Source organism: Anolis sagrei, chromosome X, assembly GCF_037176765.1.
Source record: "Anolis sagrei isolate rAnoSag1 chromosome X, rAnoSag1.mat, whole genome shotgun sequence".
Lineage (NCBI taxonomy): Eukaryota > Metazoa > Chordata > Lepidosauria > Squamata > Dactyloidae > Anolis > Anolis sagrei.
The window spans coordinates 23,320,054-23,337,467 of NC_090034.1; the positions used below are offsets into that span (position 1 = coordinate 23,320,054).

At 42.6% G+C, this 17,414-nt stretch overlaps 1 long non-coding RNA gene across 3 annotated transcripts; it reads right to left on the reverse strand.

Moving 5' to 3' along the window:
- Positions 1–953: 953 nt before the first annotated feature.
- Positions 954–13,751, reverse strand: LOC132781877 (uncharacterized). Of its 3 annotated transcripts, none has more exons than XR_009632014.2 (4): positions 13,646–13,751; positions 13,421–13,538; positions 2,587–3,340; positions 954–1,655 (listed from the first exon to the last, which is right to left on the reverse strand). It is a non-coding gene; the product is annotated as an uncharacterized lncRNA (long non-coding RNA). The 3 variants fall into 3 exon arrangements; XR_009632013.2 differs by lacking the exon at positions 954–1,655 and having other exon boundaries at positions 2,302–2,699; positions 3,281–3,340; XR_009632012.2 differs by lacking the exon at positions 954–1,655 and having other exon boundaries at positions 2,302–3,340.
- Between the last annotated feature and the right edge of the window lie 3,663 nt (positions 13,752–17,414).

Here is a 17,414-nt window from a genome sequence, read left to right on the forward strand (position 1 = left end):
CCAACCTTATACTACAGTATGAAATATAATATTGCTACCTATCTCAGATGTAATTAGGGGTTGCGTTGGTGCAGTGAATTAAGCCACTGAGCTGTGGAACTTGCTGACCAAAAGGTCAGCGGTTCAAATCCATGGAGTGGGGTGACCTGTCATTAGCTCCAGTAGATCAATAGGTAACGCTACTACAAGAAGGTAACGGTACTCCATGCAGTCATGCCGGCCACATGACCTAAGAGGTGGCTATGGACAACACTGGCTCTTCGGCTTAGAAATGGAGATGAGCACCACCCCCTAGAGTCGGACACAACTAGACTTGATTTCAAGGGGAAACCTTTACTTTACAGATGTTATCTTTGTTTGTTTGTTTGTTTGTTTGTTTGTTTTTATCCCACTTTTTCTCCCATGGGTGGGATTCAGAGCGGTGCACAAGGCTAAAACGCAAAGATAAACAACATAAAAGTCCAACAAAAAAAATCATAAACCAAATAAGCAGATTTTACACAATACATGTAATTTGTTTATTTTATTTTACAGTATTTCTACCCAGCCCTTCCCACCCTGAAAGTAGGCAACAATTCGATTCCACACATACATACAAATAAAATAAATATATACATTAAAAACCAAAAAGTTAATGCATTGGGACTGTTTCAAAATCATCTCAAATACCTAATTCTGACCTCTAGAGGTCCGTATTTAGTTACAGCAACAAATAGTTTTTGAAATCAGTCACCTAAAAGGCACAAGCTTCTATACTATTTTGGAACTTGAATGGCTTTCTTTGAAAGAAGGAAACCGAACAGTGTGGTTATTTATTCATTGTGTCAGAAGCAAACCAAACAATTGTATTGCATTTTTTAACAAACAAAACACAAAGTTTGCAAGCTTGGTAGTTGATTAAATGTCCTTTGACCAGTAACTGGCCACTTGGCATGCCTCTGGTGTTGCTATAAGAAGGTCCTCCATTGTGCATGTAGCAGGGTTCAGGTTGCATTGCAGTAGGTGGTCTGTAGTTTGCTCTTCACACTCGCATGTCGTGGGTTCCACTTTGTAACCCCATTTCTTAAGGTTGGCTCTGCATCTCGTGGTGCCAGAGCGCAGTCTGTTCAGCGCCTTCCAAGTCGTCCAGTTTTCAGTGTGCCCAGGAGGGAGTCTCATTTGGTATCAGCCATTTATTGAGGTTCTGGGTTTCAGCCTGCCACTTTTGGACTCTCGCTTGTTGAGGTGTTCCAGCGAGTGTCTCTGTAGATCTTCAAAAACTATTTCTTCAGTTAAGTTGTTACAGTGTGGTTACGTAGCATGAGCAGCACTTAGCTTTCTATATGACTGTAGCCCTGGTCCCACACACTTGCAAACAGGGAACACCAGAAGGGATGTTTTGTATGGGCATGGTGGAAGAGACCGCATAAGGCAAGTGTGTGTCTCTAGGGTGAACCCTCCACAGCCTCAGTCCTTTGGAAAGTTTAAGACTATTGTTTTGCGAGCTGGGAAGAGGCTTCCTTACTTGTGTCCCTGAGTGTATACAAGGTGAGATTGGGCTAGAAGTTAAGGCTGATGGCTTATGCAAGCTGAATGGAGGCATGTTTGTGCACTCAATATTGTTGCATTGTGTGTGGGTCCAGGTCTCCTGCGTAAGCACATGGACTCGGGTACGTCTATTGAAAGGAAGCAAATCAGATACTTGTTTGGGGGAAAAGAAAAGAAATTACTGGCTCTCTATAAAGTTGCAACCCAGTCTCTGAAGCTCAGCTGACAGGAACACTAGTAGCAGTGTTTGGTGAGGGAGTTTTGAAGGAGACTCCAAGAATTGTTTCAGTGCAGCCCCTTCTAGCTACCTGTGCTCCTTCTGGCCTTCTGGATTTAGGGTCTCAGGAAGCTTGTCCTGAGACCCTAAATCCACAAGTTTCCATTCGTGATCTTCTAACAGCAAAGCTATATTTAATCATGTTGAATGTGGCTGCCTTTAAGACTGTGTAGCAGAGTATAGAGTTTTTTAAAAAAATGTAAAGTCCTTGTGGCTTTATTATAATTGATGAATTGATTCGCTCTCATTTGCTATATTGTTGCTTTGTCTGCAAAAATCCTTCAGAGTGATACTTTGATATGGGTTGTGATCTGCAATGGATTAATGAACCATCGAGCTTACGTTCTATTGTAACAATACCATGGGATCCCTCTTAAGGAGATTTCCATCAGCACAGCTGGCCAGAGAACTTCAAGTCTCCTTCCTTTCCCAGAAATAGCAGAGTTGATAACTCATATGGGTTCTTTCATATGAATCAGAGAAATCGAGTTGACTCCATTATTTCTGCTAGTCAGCCACATGCCCAGAGAATTGCCATGTTCTTCCATTGCCGGTGCCCTGAGACCATGTGGGCCATGGACACATCTGAACAGTAGCACGAGCATGGTTTTATGGCTTATTCCAATGCTGTTCTGCTCAGCAGGAGGAGTACATTGTGGCTACTAAATCCCTGTTTTCCACAGCCATAACATGCTGTATTGATCCTCTACATCGGCCTTTCTCTGATCCTGTTTCTTTTCCCCAATACCTTTGCTAGCTAATAGCTATTTCAGTTTTTTCACCTGTTAAGAGCATGCTCACCACAGCCTATGACATGCACCAAAAATTTGATGTTTCCATACAGGCAGCTGTAAAAAACATTACAAGCAACTCCATCACTGGATTTTCACCCCACCTAGAGAGAGGGAGAGAGGTAGTTATAATGTAGGTAAAGGTAAAGATTTCCCCTGACATTAAATCTAGTCGTGTCCAACTCTGGGAGTTGGTGTTCATCTGCATTTCTAAGCTGAAGAGCCAGCGTTGTCTGTAGACACCTCCTAGGTCATGTGGCCAACATGACTGCATGGGCGCTGTTACCTTCCCGCAGAAGCGGTACCTACTGATCTTCTCACATTTGCGTGTTTTCGAACTGTTAGGTTGGCAGGTGCTAGGCCTAACAGTGGGAGCTCACCCTGCTCCCCGGATTCAAACTGAATGTCTTTCGGTCAGCAAGTTCAGCAGTTCAGTAGTTTAACCCGCTGTGCCACCAGGGACCCTAGATAGATAGTGCAGGAGTTCACAATCTTTTACACAATCTTTTGGAGCAACTGCAGGTCCTCCTTGCAGAACTCTCCACATGAGAGTTCAGTAAGACAGCCAGGGTCCCCATACCTCTTGCTATAGGCAGCAGTTTTTCCTTATGACTATAAATGGCAACCTACTACATTTGTGGAAGTTGCTTCAGAGGAAAGGAAAGACTGCTTTTGCTGTATGTACCGTGAGCCCACATGGATTTTAATCCCTTCCTGTATTGATGACATCATGGGAGAAGGAAGGCTGAAGAGATGGAATAAAATGAGTTGAGGTATGGGAAGATTTTATAAAACGCAAAGATTGTGTAAGTGGGAACATAGCAGCAAGGCACACAATCTTGTCATAGAATCATATATTTGGGGAAAGCTTCATGATCTCCGATTGAAGCCCAAAATATCTGGAGGGGTACAGGGGTGAGAACCACTCAGATAAATGTAACATGATTTTTGTTCCTAGGTTATAAATATCACTTCTTAACTGGTTCTATCATAAAAACATGGGGAAATGTTTCCCTATGTTTTTACTGCAAAAACTTTGTCTTTGTGAGAGGAAAATCCTGCTGCACATGTTGCAGTTTTTCAATAAATCTCTCATCGGTGAGTCTCAATTCAACCTAGTTTGTGGCAGCCACAAAAACCAAAGCTTCTGGGGAAGAACAACTACTTTCAAAGTAAGGAAGTGACACTTTCAAACTAGGAACAGATTTTTTCAGATTTTGTTATAGATATTGTTACCATGGTTTTCTGTGGCCAAGCAGATAAAGACTGATAGATGGCACCTATTGGACTGATGGCAAGCTATTTAACCTCAGCAGACTGAAAGCCAAAACCAAGGTCACAACAACTCCAATTTTATAGAACTCCAATATGCTGATGATAACGTAGCCTGTGTGTATTCTGAAGAAGACCTACAAGCTTATCATTGAATATTGAGAAAACCAAAGTGCTCTTCCAGTAGGCACCAGCCAATACCTCTCCAATGCCAGAAACGCAGCTTAATAGTGTAACATTAGAAAATGTTGACCATTTCCGCTGCCCTGGCAGTCACCTCTCCACAAAAGTCAACATTGACATTGAAATACAATACCACCTGAGATCTTCAAGTGCAGCATTTTTCTGAATGAAGCACAGAGTGTTTCAGGATCAGGACATTCATAGGGAGACCAAGGTGCCTGTTTACAAAGTTATTGTCATCCCAACCCTACTATATGCTTGCAAAATGTGGACTGTCTTCAGATGTCACTCTCAACTCCTGAAATGATTCCATCAGCATTACCTTTGAAAAATCCTGCAAATCTCTTGGGAAGACAGGTGGACAAAGGTCAGCTTGCTGGAAGAAGCAAAGACCACCAGCACTGAAGCAATGCTCCTACACCATCAACTTTGCTGGACTGGCCACGTTGTCTGAATGCCCGATCACCATCTCCCAAAGCAGTTACTCTATTCCGAACTTAAGAACAGAAAAAGGAATGTTGGTGGACAGGAAAAGAAATTTAAAGACGGTCTTAAAGCTAACCTAAAAAACTGTGGCATAGATACCAAGAACTAGGAGCCCTGGTCCTTGAGCGCTCTAACTGGAGATCAGCTGTGACCAGTAGTGCTGTGGAATTCAAAGAGTCACAAATGGTGGGGAAAGTGGAAGGCATGTTAAACGAACCCTGACCAGGTTCACCTTGCACATGGAAACCAATGCCCTCATTATGAAAAAACATGCGGGTCAAGAATAGGGCTCCACAGTCACCTATGTATCCACAGTCACCTATGTATCCACTGCCAAGACACTACACATGGAAGGCCATCATATTCAAATAACAAAGGATCCCTTAAGTAAGTAAGTAAGTAAGTATGCAACGCTCAAACTGAAACGGAATGTGATTTTCACTCAATGGTCAGAAGCTAGAAAAAAGGAAGCGGCTATAGCATTTTTTAATGTGAACATTGCTTATGCCCCCCCTCCCCACCCCCGAGGCTGGTTCTTATTTTTATTTTCGTTATATTTAAAGTTCCTGTAAACATAGACATTTTCCCAAATTTGGTGGTGCTTCTCTCTCAAGTGTAAATGGTGTCATTTTGGCTACAGCAAACCAGAGGCTACATTTGGAGAGTAAATTTGTTATTCTCTTATGCTTTAGAGCAAGGATGGAAAATACACAATTCTCCAATTGTTATTACGACATTTAACTACAACTTCCACCATCCTTTCCAATGTTGTTTACAGCACACTATTGTCTAGTCTAGCTAATAGGCAAATCTATATAAGCATCTTATCCAAGACTGGACAAATGTGACCCAGTCAATGTACCCCACTTTCAAAGATGTTAATAGGGAGAAAATGTGTGTCTTAGGACTCAACGAAATACAGTATTTGAAGAGTATGTGAAATGCAGAACTGCAAGCCACAAAGAGGAAAAACACACTGGAAAATACTAGGTTGCGGAAATTACTAAAGGCATGGAAACTGGATGGCATTTGCTGCTAAGGAAGGACCCAGGGTGACTACTAGGCTTATTTTTTTGCAGCCCAGAATGTCAGAGTAAAGCCAGAATTACAAATTCAGTTGCTTTGCTGTAATTAGCCCAATTGACTCCATTTTAATCGTAGCTGACATCGTACCCATGACCAGTTTGTTTTGTCAAACTCTGTCATTTGTGCTGTGCCAAAAATGCTGTAACGGCAATATCATGTGCCTTGGGCCACCCCATCTGATGTTATGGCTACAATGCCAGACCCTGAGAATGGGAACGTCCACAAACAATCTGTGTCTCCATTTTGCAAGTCACATAGATAAAAATCGCCACATAGACATTCGATGTTCTTCATGAACACTTTGTCTTTTCCTTTATAGCTCCGAAGTCCCAAGAAATACTGATGCTTGAAATAAACTGGACTGAACCCAGTACTGGGGCTTAGTAGATCCTTTGGCCAAAGTTACTATTTGTTGCCTGCCTTCCTCTTAGTATTGGGGCTCCTCCGAGCTCTGTGTCTCACCTGGGAGGATACTGTGTGTTTCAGTCCTGTCCTACATTAAGAGTCAGATAAAACAAGAATTATTCATGGAAGGGAAACAAAAGTAGAGTCCTGCTGGAGCAGAACAAAGGCCAAACTAGCATAGGTGGTTATCAGCTTGCATATCATGGTGTAGAGACTCAACGTTGAAAGCAGTTTTTGAGAAACAGCACTAGTGGCCTGTCTCTAATCAAAACAGACAATCAGACAATTGGTCCATTTCTGATCAGTCTATTGGTTTTCACAGTGATTCCTCCATAAATATTCCTAGCCTGGGAATTCTAGATCCCCTCTGTATGTGTGCCATACAGCATCTCCTGTCCCCCTGAAATAGAGCAATTTGAACCAGCCACAGATAGTGAGACCCAAGCCATGGATAGCAAAACCCGAATTGCAAATACCAAGTCCCGTTAAACAGATACCGGTATCGGCTGCAGGACACCTGTGGATTCATGTGCCTGGCAAGATATCCACTGTAGTCCATACTGTATTTATTTATTTATTTATTTATTTATTTATTTATTTATTTGCAGTATTTATATACCGCCATTCTCACCCCTGGGGGGAATCATTAATCTACTGTATGTGGTTCAAAATGCTAGGATTAGCAAATCCAGTCCTGGGAGAGGGGAAATGTCAGTTTGGGAAAACAGGACATGACCTTTCAGCATATGGATAGTCGTGCCAAGTGATGAACCCTCTGCTGGGAGACAACTTTATTAATTTTGACACCCCCCCCCCCCGGGGGGGGTGTCAGTGCCTCTAAAACATCATCAGATCCCTTCCGTCATCTTGCTTTTTACCTCAAGCAACCAAACATATTGGGTTGGCCCTTGCAAATCCTATTGCTTTAAGCAAAATAACTGTCTGGGCTTTTTCTTAGAAAGGACAGAGCATAAATATTGAAAACAAAAAAGTAACAGCCACATAATCAACAGTTCCTCTTTGAAACCAAGTAGTTTCAAAATAATTCATTTTGGGCACACCCAGACTGAACAGTCCCAAGTTTTGTTCCTGATATTTAAATTTCTTTTCTGGTTGCATGCTAGATTAAAACAAATCAATTTAGGAAGCAAGAACGTCGGTCTCCAACTGGCCACTAGCCGGCTCAGTTTCAAGTCAACTTCCACCAGATCTGGGCTGCAGTGTCACGTTCTTTGCAGCAGCTTCCTTCTTCGCAGCCCTTATGAAAGGGCCAATAGTTAGGGTCAAATGAAAATCAAAGTACACAATAGGAAGGAATCTTTCGAATAGCCAGGGCAACGGGGTGGGATGCACCCAGGGAACTCTGATCTGGAAACCTGACGCAGCCAGAACATCCCTGTAGCAGCCAGGCCTTTGCTTTCCATGTCCACAAAGCAAGAGGAACCAGAAACAAAGGCTGCTCTCATCGTCAAGGGGAAACCAATGCAGCCGTGGGAGGTTTAACATCTAATTGGTTTCTTGCTCAGTCAAGGACCCAAGGAGCATATGGAAAGAAACCAGTTAAACATTATATCTCCAAGTACAGGCAGTCCCCAAGTTATAAACAAGATAGGTTCTGTAGGTTTGTTCTTAAGTTTAAATTTGTATGTAAGTCAGAACAAGTACTATCTATCTATCTGTTTATCTATCATCTATATGCTTTGGATAGCATAGGGAAGTTTTAACACCCTGTGTGGTGTTTCCTTTGCTGTCTGTGGCCCTCTTCAGAGAATTTCACCTCACTTTCTGTCCCTGTGAGAATTGGATTTTGGAACATTTGGCTTGTTGTGGAAACAAGGATTGGAGATAAAACTTCATTGGAGACCCCTTTCCCCCCTTATTACAATAACTCTTCCATGAGTGGATTTCCCTTCCTTTCAAAGGGCAGATTGCTCTCACTTTTTGTTGTCTCAGCCCCATTCTTAACTATAAGTCGCTTTTAAGTCAGCTATTTGTAATTCGGGGACAGCATGTGCATCCTTTGATTACAGGTTCTGATTGCAGAGTATTGCAAAACATTCCATTAATCTGCTTCTTGGGCTTGACATAGGACATCGGCTGGCATTTCCTTGAAAATCGCCGCTTCTAGAGCAGGGTGCTCCCTATCTCTGTGCTCCGATATATATATTTTTAAGAGGAGCTGCAGGAAATTATCTAAGGAATGTGCACTGTGTTCAAAAGCACAATTTGAATGTTGAAGTCCACAAAAAGCAGAGTTTCTCATGTTCTTTCAGAAAGGCTAGAAAGACTGAGAGATTAGAGCAAAGGAAATGGTTAAGATGAGCCATCTTCCAGTTGCTCAGTTTCTCCTCATGTGATCCTGACTGGTCAGCTGAGTTGGAGAAAGGGGAAGCTGGAGGAATTGTGCGTGATCTTCTTTTTACAGTAGTAGATGGCTAATTCCTTCTCCCTCCCCCCTCCAAAGTCTTCCTTTTATGTGCAGTGCTCACAGTCCTGGCTTCTGAGTTCAATTCCATTCCTACAAACAAGTGGAAGAAAACATTGGGATATAACCCAACAAATGTTAGTGAAAATTTTGTGTTATAGCATTTAAAGGGGAAGAGGAGAGTGGTTAAAAACTACAGTAGGTAAAATATGAGCAAAACAACTGCAAATCACCAAATAATTCTGGAAAACTAGTACTGCATAACCCTTCAGTTGGGGAATGTGGCGACACTAGGTGTGATTAGATTCTGACTTCATCAGTTCCAGTTAAGCAAGTCCTATGACAAAGGTGACCGGAGTCATGTTCTTCCAAATACTGCAAAGCTAGGCATTCTCCACTACTGTCTTCCTGTTTTTCATTGAATTATTGGGTTGTGGAAGATGAGCCAATGCAGCTCTAGAACCAATAGGTAGCCAGAGGTGGGAGCAAGCACACATTGGACTGGCTCCCAGTTATTCCCTGCTCCCCAAAACATGTGTGAGGTCTGATGCCAAACCACCCTCACACCCCACATTTCACTTCCATCCATTTGAACACAGTGAACTGGAGTGTTCAACTCTTCATTTTGCAGCTACCACAGGATTCATGAAACATCCGGATACTCAGAGGCCATCAGCTACTTCATCACACTAGAGGATGAATCCACTTTAAATCTGGTTTCTGCCTCCTGCAGATTTCTGGGGTTTGTAGTTTAGTGAAGCTGTTAAAGACTCATTCCTAAACTACAAACCCCAGAATTCTGCAGGAGGCAGCAACCGGATTTAAAGTGGATTTATTCTCTACTGTAATGAACTACCAGGTCTATGCTTAGCCCTCATTTGGGTGCTTCAGTTTGACTTGAACAAAGAAAAGAGCTGTGCTATTCACCATAGTTTAAGGACCTCATCACATGGACCTTGAGAAGTGTTGGCGACTGTCTGTATACCAGAGGGAACTGTACTGTTAAATCTCCAATCATCCCATTTCAAGTTCTGTCTTCCCATCATACGCATTTCCCTCTTCAGGTTTCCCCCCGTTGTTGTCCACATTCTGAACCATTACACGAAGAATCCTTTTCTCCACTCTCTCTGTATTACTGTTTTTTTTAATAAAAAAAACAGTTTTGCAAATAGAATGTCTAGGAAGGCCTTTTTCAGTCAACCCTTGCCAATATTTAGTAAACTCCTACTGATGTTGCATGTTTTCTAAAAGGTTGCTTGGTGGTATCAAGATAGCATCACTTTAGACATCGCAGCCAGTATGAAGAAGGTTCATCCCAGTCATTGTGTCCATTGCTTTCAGGTAGGCATGGGCAAACTTCGGCCCTCCAGGTTTTTTGGACTTCAACAGCCGGTAGGTTGTTAAGAATTGTGGTAGTTGAAGTCCAAAACACCTGGAGGGCCAAAGTTTGCTCTTGTTTGCTTTAGGGGAACTCTTAATCAAGAAAAGAGTATGGGATTCCACATTACAAGGAAGTTCTGACATACCAGCCTCAGAACAGACACCAGGGATTTGCAAGTGAGTAATTTAAATAGGTTTGGACACTCTGGAAGGAGGAATAAGAGGCCTGAGGGAAAGTAACATCTTTACACTATATCTTGAAGACTCCTTGACTAGGAAACAGTGTAAAAAAGGAAGAAAATTGCTACTTGTTTTAAATGTGATTCACTTCTCACATTAAAGTTGAAGCCATAGAACCAGAGCTAAGGGTGTGACCAGAAATCTTGCACAATACAATATTTCCCCACATTTCTGTTTTCTTGGGTGGGAAGGACAAAATCTACAGAATGTCACATTAACCATTTCTCTTTCGCACTCATGCACTCAATGCAAATTCTGCCAGAAGTTCTGTTGTAAGACTGTAACTCCCGTGGCTTTGAAAAGTGAGTTTCCCCATCTCCAGTCCTGCTTCGTGGCCAGGAGAATGCCCTCAAAGGGTTTTGTGCCTCTCCAAATATGCCACCAAGCAGCCCCAACAGCACTCCTAAGAGACAGAATACTGCAAAATAAAGCAGAGGTGTGAAAATAAGTTTTAAAATAGGAAATTGAGAGGGTGCTTGAGTAGTTATGGGGTGGTCTTTGGGGTCCCAGGTGCTGTAAGGGAAACCTTGGCCATGCAAGGAGCCAAAGAGACAGCGTAAGAGCGATAACAAAGGGAGGGAGAGCTCTTACAGGTAGTAGAATCTTGGCTGCTACAGACCACCCTGGTCTTTCCACAGATATATAAACCCATTTTCCTAGTTCCAACAGACCTCACTACCTCTGAGAATGCTTGCCATAGATGCAGGGAAAACATCAGGAGAGAATGCCTCTAGACCATGGCCATATAGCCCGAAAAAACCTACAACAACCCAATGATTCCGGCCATGAAAGCCTTCGACAATACATCACCATCATCATCATCATCATCATTATTTGAAACACAACAAGATGAGTCAACAGCAATCAAGATCACTCTGCTGGCTGTTGTATTGGATCACACGTCGGACAATCGAAGTATCGGCAAATAATGCATGCAGATCCCAGTAAGGTGGCCTTTTGCAGGGGGCAGATGGTAATTTTGTCAGCGCCAGTTGTGCTTAAGTGCAGGCCAAGGTCTTTAGGCACTGCACCCAGTGTGCCGATCACCACTGGGACCACCTTTACTGGTTTGTGCCAGAGTCTTTGCAGTTCAATCTTTAAATCCTAATATCGTGTCAGATTTTCCAGTTGTTTCTCTTCAATCCTGCTGTGGGATTATTATTATTATTATTATTATTGATAATACTATATTTACTCAAATCTAAAGCTCATCTTTTTTTGGCCAAAACACCTTGCCAAAATTAGGGTGCACATTAGATTCAAATAATACTGTCATCTGGAGCCTTTTTTTTTTTGAGGGATATTATCTATAATTTAATTGTCATAGATCGATGCTATGCAATCCTGGGATTTGTATTGGTGAGGCAGCTGCACTCTTTGGCAGAAAAGGCTCAAGGCTTAGCAAAACTACCGTCCCCATGACTCCATAGCATTGAACAAAGGCTGTAGAAGTAGATTCATTCTACAGCAGAGATGCACCCCAAGGGTTTGTTTTTTTTTTTTTTTTTCAGATTACTGGAAGCTTTAGTGCTCCGAGGGCCCTTCCACACAGCCATATAACCCAGAAAATCAAGGCAGAAAATCCCACAATATCTGCTTAGAACTGGGTTATCTGAGTCCACACTACCATATATTCCAGTTCACAGCAGATAATGTGGGATTTTCTGCCTTGATATGGCTGTAAGGAAGGGCCCTAATGCTTTTGTTTTTAAAGCATTTTAATGGCTACATTTCAATGGCTATATTACAAAGAGTGAACCTTTTGCCACTCCGCATTACATTCAGCAGCAAATACTTTTTTGGCTTCTGGTGGCGCATTAGACTCGAGTAAATACAGTTATAGAGCAAGTTCAGGAAATTATCCTCTCTAACTGTCTCAATTTGGCAAAGACTGTTCTGCTTAATCCTCTGTTGACCTATTTTTTCACTGCTTTTAAAATGCTTTTATTTGTCCTTTGCTTGCTTCTTTTACTGCAGAGTAAGTTCAAAACATAAAAGTTATCCGTTTCCTTTGGCCAGGGTCTCCTGCAAAGGGCCAGATCCCACCCGCTTCTCCGCACTGCAAGGAATTAATAGAAACTGTGCCTCAATTCCCAGCAACCAGCAGCTCCAGTGACGGCTGTATTTTTAGCTGTCACGTTATAAACAGGTTTTCTGGGTAAACGAGCCACTCAAGGATTCGGAGCAGCACCCACTAGTCGTGTCTCAGCAAGTAACTGTGGCAACAAAGGACAGCTTGAGGCATACGGTGCCATTCTGAAGCTATCTGCAGAAAATGCTTACAGATTTTTTTTTTTAAAAAGACGCATTCATAAATCCTATTCCAGTTGGGATTAGTTTGCATCATTCCGGTGCTTCTAATGAAGGCCCTTTCAGGATTTTCGATAAGTGGCTGAGCTCTATCTCCTAAGCAAATCAGCTCTACCATCAGGCGAGCAGTGGCAGCAAGCTTTGAGTATTATGGAATGGCAGTAAATTACACTATGTAACAAAATTTTGGAAAACGTTCTGTTCTTGGTTTGAAAGTGGTATTACCTGTTTAATTGTGCAGTACTTACTTAAAAAGTAGTAGTTCTACTCCAGAAACTTTGTTTTTTTGGCTTCCACAAACTAGGTTGAATTGGTTGAGACTTGATGATGAGATAAGAACAACAACAACAACAACAACAACAACACTTTATTTGTATTCTGTCCTTCTCCCCTTGAGGACTCAGAGCGGATTACAGTGTACACACATACCTGCAAACATTCAATGCCTTGTTATAATACAATGAGACACACAAAGGCAAAAGCAAAGGCTTCTCCTTTCATTTCTGGCTTTGAGGCGGTGCTCATTTCTGGCTCTGAGGGAGGTGCTGTTCTCCATTTCCAAGCCGAGAAACCTGCGTTCTCACCTTTTGGTCATGTGACTGGCACGACTGCTTGAAGTGTCGTATGTCTTTCCCACCGAAGCGGTACCTATTTATCTACTCACATTTGCATGTTTTCGAACTGCTAGGTTGGCAGGAGATTGGGCTAACAGCGGGAGCTCACCTCATCTCATGGATTCGAACTGCCTACAGGATGTCCTACAGAAACAGTTTTTGCAATTTAATAAACCTTTTCCATGGTTTTTGACAAAACCAATTAAGAAATGACGTTTATAACCCAGAAACAAAAAATGTGTTACATAGTGTTATTAGTAATTGGGTTTGATATTGGGATTTTTGGCTGCCAAGGACATAGAGTGATGCCTACATGAGATTCCATCTCATTTTCTGTTGCCTTGGAGACTAGGAATCAATGGAGCAATGGGTTAAAATTGCAGGAAAGGAGATTCCAATTGAACATTTGGAAGAACTTTCTGACCGTAAGAAGTGCTGTTCAGCAGTGGAACTCTCTGCCTTGGAGTCTGGTGGAAGCTCCTTCTTTGGAGGCTTTTAAACAGGCTGGATGGGCATCTGTCAGTGCTTTTGTTATGCATTTCCTGCATGGCAGAAAGGGGTTAGACAGGATGGCCCATGAGGTCTCTTCCAACTCTAGGATTCTGTGTTTCAAATCCTAGCCTGGTTTTGGCTAGTATGCGCTACTTACTGTTTTGTTTCTTCCGGCAATAACATTCTTCAGGGCAGTCCTGCTCAGAAGCCGCAGCACAGTGGAAAAGGGATGGTTTGGGGGACAACCGGCTTGTCCTGCTCTCATGCTTGTTTGCTAAACACAAGCAACGGGAGGACAAAGCTCACCTGGAAAGTTCTGCGGGTAGAAAGTCCAAAGCACAGCTCCTTGGCTGATTGACCACTGGAATATTTACACTGGCAGTGGAAGGATGGCCTCCACCACACCTGATGTGCAACCTAAATGGGCAAAGTTAATGGCTTAGTCTCTATAGCAGGCATGGGTAAACATGGGCCCTCCAGGTATTTTTGGACCTCAACTCCCACAATTCCTAACAGCCTCAGGCCCTTTCCTTTCCCCCCTCAGCCACTTAAGTGAAAAAGTAGAAGAAAAGGAAGGGGCCTGAGGCTCTTAGGAATTGTGGGAGTTGAAGTCCAAACACCTGGAGGGTTTCCATGCCTGCTCTATAGCCATTCAGGGAGAGAGTTCAAGAATAGAGATTGGCTGCATTGATCTTCCACTATTTGAGAACAACAGATGAGGTGGAATGCAAGGGGATAGATGAGGAAGAAAAGGAAAGACATTAACATAAGTACTCATATATAAGTCGACCTCGTATATAAGATTTTGGGACCAAAATTATGGATTTTGATATGGCCCATAGAAACATCAAGGCACATGTGTCAGCCTCAACGTCCATGGGCCACATCCAGCCCACTCATGTCATTTTATGTGGTCCTCCTGTATTCCTCCTCAATAGACGTCAGGACTAGAGCTGATGGGAGTTGTGGTACAATCACATCTGGAAGGCTGCAGCTTGTTCTGTTGATTCAGAAGAGTGGGATTTGGACTGATATACAAAATTTGTGGATATAATGTATTGTCTACCTATTAAATATCCTTTAGCCTTTTCCCAACCTCAGAGATACAAGTCCTTTTGCGTTGCAATTCCCATCATCCCCTGTCCATATGGCAGATAATCAAAAGTGATGGGAGCTGTTATTCAAAAACATCTGGGGACCCAAATTGGTCACAAACTAAGGAGCACTGACCACTGCATTAAAAACTTATAGTTGGCCCTCTGTATCCATGGATTCAATCTCCAGAGCTCTATTGCAACACATTTGGAATCAGCAAGTTTCAGAGCAGAAAAAGGATGAAACAGCCTCCTGATCTGCTTCCAAGGGAGATTCTTGTGCACTACATTCAAGCACAGCATTGGCCCGACTGTCCGAACATCAATGTTATCTTCCATTTGGAACTCCACAGTGCTTGCACATTCTTCCTTGCATCTTTGTCGTATCAACCAGCTCCCAAATCAGGCTTTACCTTAAGGGTTGCCTTTTTTTTCACAATACTTGCTTATTCTCACAATAAACCTGAGAAGCAGGTCAGGTTGAAAGTCAGGGAAGGACCCAAGGTCACCCAAAGCATTTCAAGGCTCTGGATCTCTTTGCACATGATTTGGGGGGCTGGAGTTTGCTCATACCTGGTCTAGATCAATGTTTCCCAGGTGTTTTGGACTTCAGCTCCCAGAATCCCTGATCATTGGCCAAGGCAGGTGAGAGGAAGTCCAAACCACCTGGAGGACTAAGATTCAGGAATAATTGTTCTAAATCAAGGGGAATAATAGTATCACTCTATTATTCTGCTTTGATCAGCTTAAAGACTGTGTCCAAATCTGGACACCACAACTTACAAAGGACATTGAAAAGCTGAAATGCGCCCAAAGGGCAGCCAAAATGAGGGATGGTTTAGGGAGCTGGGTATGTTTAGCCTGCAGAAGAAAAGATCAAGAGGTGACCTGGCAGCCACGTTTAAATATTTGGAAGGAGGTCTTACTGAAGATGGAGCAAGCTGTGTTCTCCTGCTCCAGAAACTGGGACACAATGGAGCCATGGATTCAAATTGCAGGAAAAGAGAGTCTACCTAAACATTAGGAAGAACCTCCTGATGGTAAGAAGTGTTTGAGGGTGGAATATGCTGCTGCCTTGGAGTAAGGCAGAGTCTTCTCTGTCGGGAGTTCTTTGATGGCGCATTCTTACATGGCGGAAGAGGGTTAGGCTAAATGGCCTTTGTGGTCTCTTGCAACACAATGATTGCAGTGCCTTGTGCCAGTGACCTTAACAACATTGACAGATCTCCTTGGACTGACCCATTTTTCTTTCTTCTAGTGGAATGTGCTGTTCTGTGTTTCTACTATAAACTTGGAGTGTTTTCAGTGTCATGCTCTCTCACGCAGGAAAAGGTTTGGACAAATATTCAGATACGAATGTCAACAAAAGAAATGCTAAGGAAGGATGATTCAGAATTGAAGTGAAGGAGAAAGAAAACAAAGCCCCAAAAGTCATGTCCTGATTAAATACAGGTCTCTCTAGAAGTAACTTAAAATGCTGGTTAGTGCTGGATGAGACTAAGGAGCTCAGGCTTCCCAACCAGCCATACATTTGGATGTGTGACCGAGGGACAGCCACCTTCATTTCATCCTATACACCTCAAAGGACTGTTGTGAGCATAAAGTGCAGGGAAGGAGAACATGGGTTGCCTGGAGCTTATCCAAGAAAGGGTGAGCTATAAATGCAACTAATAAATAACATACAATGACCCCTTCCAAATTACAAACTTGGACGATTCTGTGGAGGCCATCAACAAGCTGGTTTTTGCTGTAAGTGTTTGATTTGCTAATGAATATGGATCTTATCACGTTGAGATATAATTCATTTCTGAGACTTTTTGAACACAATTCTGAACGGATCCTATCACAAAACATTTGCCCGATCCAACCAGTAATCTGTTGGAATCCCTCTGCAAAATGTCACAGAAACAGACTAATTGCCCATGGGATTCTAATCATGTTTTTACAAATTTTACTACGATTTTATACGTTGCGTACATTCTGTTCTTATGTATGATCAGAAATTCAGCTTGCATCCCATCTGCTAAACTCTTGCGAGAATGATAGTTTGAAACCCAAGCTATATCATTGCACAAGATTGGAAAAATAAAAATAAAAATAAAAAAGTGAGGCATTTGAATGTATTGGGAGGAGCCCGCCTTCTGTGACATGATGAGTCAAAGCGCACTATTTTCAAATCGTAAGAATCAGGTGTGATGGGGAAGAGTACGGGATGCATACTGATATAAACAGATTATATCCCAATGAGATAAGGTTCTAGGAGGCTTCCTTAATCAGAGTCCAGAGCTAAAACAGACCCCCTTAAATGAGCAGCAGTGACTTCTGATCGCTGGTGGTAACTAACCACTGAAGATGAGCTAACACTGGGGTGGCAACGACTCATGTGTTTTGGCACCGTGAGAGATGGGATGGGGTGCTTTCCATAAATCCCACCTCCTAAAGTCCTCCACATTTAGGAGTTATGCTCTGGTTGTTTCTGCAATGTACGGTAACTCCTTGCTGTTGTATTTTTAGGGCTATACTGCAATAACTGAGGCCACACTGAAAAAAAGTACCATCGTTATCATACAAACTCGAAAGAAGATAGTCAGAGGGCATGGAAGACAAATGTAGATATGAGAAGAGGCAATTATCCTGTTGTCGATGGACTGCGCTCCTTCCAGTATTCTTCACTCGGACCGATGGCTCTGTAGTTTAATCCTATCTAAAGGGCAAGAGGATTCCCATTTGTGCATGTATCGTCCCCAGTCCCTCACTCCATGACATCCATCACAGTCCCTCATTCCATCACACTGGGGAGCTGCGGTGGTGCAATGGGTTAAACCCTTGTGC